This window comes from Camelina sativa, chromosome 8, assembly GCF_000633955.1.
Source record: "Camelina sativa cultivar DH55 chromosome 8, Cs, whole genome shotgun sequence".
NCBI classification, from domain to species: Eukaryota; Viridiplantae; Streptophyta; class Magnoliopsida; order Brassicales; family Brassicaceae; genus Camelina; species Camelina sativa.
In genome coordinates, this window is record NC_025692.1 from 6241950 (window position 1) to 6247949 (window position 6000).

Here is a 6000-nt window from a genome sequence, read left to right on the forward strand (position 1 = left end):
CTTAATTAGAGAAGCAAAGCTCATAATATGGGTATTGAAGTAATAATTTTAAGAAATACAAATATTAAATACATATCTAAAATTCCATCTTTATTTTTTTTTTACATGTGAGGAGAGACGATATCTTAGGTCTGATAGTATTGAAACGTCAGATACAAGTGCTCATGATAATATGATCTACACTCAGGAATTTCTAAACAGTATACACATTTCTGGATTGCCAAGCCATGTTTTAACGTTGAAAATAGGAGCACCTTCATGTTGCTAAGGAATATAGATCCTAAGGGAGGTTTGTGTAACGATACGAGGTTAATTATTACTCAGATGGCCAATCATGTAATCAAAGCAAGAATCGTGACAGGAAAAAAGGTTGGTAATAGAGTACTTATCCCTAGGATATATGTTAGTCCACCTGATGCAAAGTTTCTCTTTCGTATGAGGCGACGACAGTTTCCTGTTACTGTGGCGTTTGCAATTACTATAAACAAAAGTCAATGTTAGACACTAAAACATGTTGGATTGTTTCTACCGAAACCGGTTTTCACATATGGACAGCTTTATGATGCCTTCTCTCGAGTCACAACCAGAAAAGAATTAAAGGTGTTAATTACAGATAAAGATGGAAAATGCCAGAATAAAACACTTAATGTTGTTTTCAAAGAGGTAATTGAGACTGTATAATGATGGTTTGTAGTTGGATAATTGTTTTGGATATTTAGACTTGAATTATATTGTTTCTCTTAAATATAGTGTTTTTTAATATCTTTAACACTACCTCTATTTTATAGTCAGATATAGACTTTCACATTGGAGAAAACCATTTTCTAATTTAGACTTATTCTATATTATAAAATAATAGATAAATACATTCTAGATGGTCTAAGAACATATTATTTAAAATTTTCACATGATTATATTTTATTTGGTTTCAACAATGTTGTTTGAAAACATATAAATGTTAGCTGTATCATAAAGTGTATATATAATTTTACATCATATCTATTAACTACAAACTTTACCTTTAATCTGTAATTATAAATACTAGGATGTTAGCCCATACGTTATCGTACGGGAAAATGAAAATTTAAAATGACTAACTTTATAGTAATTCTTTAACTGTATAGTATAAAAATTATAAATAATGACTAAGATTAATCAACCAAATAGTTAAATAAAATATTTGTTGTATATATAAAATGAAAAATCGATTCAGTGAAAATAAGAGAATAATTTTAAACATATATAAATCTAAGTTTACTGAATCATACTCAGATAATCAATCTTGAAAGATATTCACATTAAAAAAAATTTAATCATTATTCTATCAAAATTTGTAAAAAATAATAAGAGAATCAGGGAGAAAGAGCTATAGCTGCAACAAACTAAATTGACTAAAAAGATAAATCTATAAAAAATTAGAAATCACAATTAATTACCTAAATTAATACTTGGAAGAGATGATCAATACAGGTAGATGGAAAACGACACCAAATAAAAGTTAGATGAATAAATCAATAAATAAAACAATTCAAAATTTTTTAACAAAGATGAGTGAATCAATGTTGATTAATAAATTGAAAGAAAATAATACTTATAATTTTTAAATTTGGAGGTGTTAAACAATACTCAAAGAACAAAAACTCTTTTCAAGGTCCATAATATATATATGTCCATAATAAATGTGAACATTGAAAGTTTGTGAATACGGCGAAAAAACACAATTGTTGGATCAAAATATTGCAACTTTTAAGATCATTAATAAATCTAAACAGTTAGATGAGATAATAAAAACAATCTTATCCCTTATATTTAAATTGACACCTAAAAGTGAGTTTGCTATAATATATAAACATATAAATCTATGAAAAATTAGAAATCACAATCAATTACCTATATTAATAATTGGAAGAGATGATTGATGCATGAATAAATGGAAAACGATACCAAACAAAAGTTAGATAAAGGAATCAATAAATAAAACAATCCAAATTTTTAACAAAGATGAGTGAATCATGTTGATTAATAAATTAAAAGAAAATAATACTCATAATTTTTAAAATTTGGAGGTGTGAAATAATACTCAAAGAACAAAAACTCTTTTCAAATTCCATAAAAATCTGTATATATATAAAAACAAAAAGGTGTGAAAACAAAGAGGTATGAAACAAAAAGGTGTAAAACAAAAAGATGCGAAAACTAACAAGTGCAAAGATTGAAAGCTAGGGGTACGACGAAGAAACACAATTGTTGGATTAAAACATTGCAACTTTATCTAAACAAAAAAGTGTAAAACAAAAAAGTGTGAAACCTAACGGGTGCCAACATGGAAAACTGGGGATGCGACGAAGAAACACAATTGTTGGATCGAAACTTTGCAACTTTTGAGATCATTAACAAAAGGTGAGATAATTAATAATACTCAAAGAACAAAAACTCTTTTCAAAGTCCATAAAGATATGTATATATATAAAAACAAAGACGTGTGAAGACAAATAGGTGTGAAACAAAAAGATGCGAAAACTAACAAGTGCAAACATTGAAAGGTAAGGGTATGCCGAAGTAACACAATTGTTGGATCAAAACATTGCAACTTTATATAAAAACAAAGAGGTGTAAAACAAAGAGGTGTGAAAATTAACGGGTGCCAATATGAAAAGTTGGGGGTGCGACGAAGAAACACAATTGTTGGATCAAAACTTTGCAAATTTTGAGTTCATTAACAAAGGGTGAGATCAATAATGATACTCAAAGAACAAAATTGTTGGATCACAATTGTTGGATCACAACTTTGAAAATTTTGAGATCATTAACAAAGGGTGAGATCATTAATGATACTCAAAGAGCAAAAACTTTTTTCAAAGTCCATAAAAATCTGTATATATATAAAAACAAAAATGTGTGAAAACAAAGAGGTGTGAAACAAAAAGGTGTGAAACAAAAAGGTGCAAAAACTAACAAGTGCAAACATTGAAAGCTAGGGGTACGACGAAGAAACACAATTGTTGGATCAAAACATTACATTTATATATAAACAAATAGATGTAAAATAAAAAGGTGTGAAAACTAACAGGTGCCTACATGGAAAGTTGGGGTGGGACAAAGAAACACAATTGTTGGATCAAAACTTTGCAACTTTTGAGATCATTAACAAAGGGTGAGATCATTAATAATACTCAAAGAAAAAAAACTCTTTTCAAATTCCATAAAAAGTTGTATATACATAAAAACAAAAAAGTGTGAAAACAAAGAGGTGTGAAACAAAAAGATGTGAATGCTAAAAAGTGCGAAAACTAACAAGTACAAACATTGAAAGGTAGGGGTACGACNAAGAAGGTGTGAAAACTAACAAGTGCAAACATTGAAAGCTAGGGGTATGAGAAGAAACCCAATTTTTTGGATCAAAACATTGCAACTTTATATAAACAAAGTTATAAACAAAGAGGTGTAAAACAAAAATTTGTGAAAACTAACGGGTGCCAACATGGAAAGCTGGGGGTGCAACAAAGAAACATAATTTTTGGATCGAAACTTTGCAAATTTTGAGATCATTAACAAAAGGTGAGATCATTAATAATACTCAAAGAACAATTTTTTTTCTTTCAAAGTCCATAAAATTCTGTATATATATAAAAACAAAAAAGTGTGAAAACAAAGAGGTGTGAAACAAAAAGATGTGAATGCTAAAAAGTGCGAAAACTAACAAGTACAAACATTGAAAGGTAGGGGTACGACGTAGAAACACAATTGTTGGATCAAAACATTGTAAATTTTTATAAACAAAGAGGTGTAAAACAAAAATGTGTGAAAACTAATATGTCCCAACATGGAAAGCTGGGTGTGCGACGAAGAAACACAATTGTTAAATCAAAACTTTGCAATTTTTGAGATCATTAACAAAGGGTGAGATCATTAATAATACTCAAAGGAAAAAAAAAACTCTTTTCAAAGTCCTTACAAATCTGTATATACATAAAAACAAAAAAGTGTGAAAACAAAGAGGAGTGAAACAAAAAGGTGCGAAAACAAACATTGAAAGCTAGGGGTACGACGAAGAAACACAATTGTTAGATTAAAACATTACAACTTTATATAAACCAAAAGGTGTAAAACAAAAAGATGTGAAAACTAACGGGTGCCAACATGGAAAACTGGGGGTGCAACGAAGAAACACAATTGTTGGATCAAAAATTTTTAAATTTTGAGATCATTAACAAATGATGAGAACATTAATAATACTCAAAGAAAAAAATATTTTCAAAGTCCATAAAAATTTGTATATATATAAAAAGAAAGAGATGTGAAATAAAAAGGTGTGAAACAAAAAAGTGCAAAAACTAACAAGTGCAAACATTGAAAGCTAGGGGAACGACAAAGAAACACAGTTGTTGGATCAAAACATTGCAACTTTATATAAACAAAGAGGTGTAAAACAAAAATGTGTGAAAAATAATGGGTGCCAACATGGAAAGCTGGGGGTGCGACGAAGAAACATAATTGTTGGATCGAAACTTTGCAACATTTGAGATCATTAACAAAAGGTGACATCATTAATAATATAATACTCAAAGAATAAAAACTTTTTTCAAAGTTCATAAAAATCTGTCTATATATATATAAAAACAAAGAGATGTAAAAATAAAGAGCTGTGAAACAAAAAAGTGTAAAAATTAAAAGGTGCAATTTTTAAAAGATGGGGTACGACGAAGAAACATGATTATTGAAAGAAACTTGCAACTGTTGGGATCATCAATAATTCTAGACTGTTAGATGAGATAGTAGAAACAATCTCACCCGTTAGATTAAAGTTGACCCCTAAAAGTGGGTTTGCTATTATATATAGATAATAATAAATATTAAAAATATTTAATAGTCAAACAAAAGGTGAGATACTAAAACGATTAAGACGCAACATTTAATCGTGACTGTTTGTATTCTTACAAATCCGGAATCCACTTTTCGTTTTCAATAACAGAGGAAGAAACAGGAAAAACCCCTAATTTGAGAAAATCATTAGATTCGATAAAATTGCTGATCTTCTTCCCGGAAGAACTAATTGGCGTATACACGCCAAGGTCTTACATTCTTGGAGTATCAGCGAGTTCTTTACAAAAAGAGTACTGCTTCTTGTGGATGTAGAGGTTAGAGTCGTTAATTGAACATCATTCTTACTTAAATTTCAATTTTTAACAGTTCTTATATATATATGACTTCTTACACAATTGTTATTAAACTGTGAAGGGTAACACAATCGAAGCTATTTTTTTTACCAAATACACTCGCTAAACTCCGAAAATATATCGACGATGGTGACAGATATGATATTAGAACTTTCAAAGTAATCAATCCAACCCTGAATGAGAGGAATACTCATCATCCTTATCAAATTAAATTCACAGACGATACCACTATGACGCTGGTCCAACAATTGAGTCCAAATAATTACTTTTGATTCGAGGATTTGGATGATATATATCGTGGAAGAATAAATCATCCCATCTCTTTCGGTAAGTGTTTCATTAATTAATTTAATATTGATATGGTACAATCCGTGAGTATAGTTAATTGTAACTTTGTGTTCGGGAATCTAGAATCTTTATAGGATTTGTTGTAACTTTGTGTATTGACCCCTCCCTTAGAAAAGTATGAATTAAACTTTTACAAAATGTAGATTTGCAACATTTTGGAAAACTAAATTCTATCTTTTCCCCAAATTAGATGTATGTGGGTGTATAGTAGATGTGGAAGATAAAAGAAGACCTGAGAGTGCCATTAAAAGTAATGAAGTTGTTTTCACGTTGTTGAATTGCAGGTAAAAGACATTTACTCTACCTTTAGGACAGTTATGTTTTAAATTTTTCTCTGTTAAGATTTTTTATTAATTTGATAAACATGTAAGAATGAAACTGTGAAGTGTCGTGTCAAAGATAACTACACTTCTGAATTCATGTCTAAATGGCAATCAAACAGGTGCCATCTCATATACAAATCCGGACCTGAGTT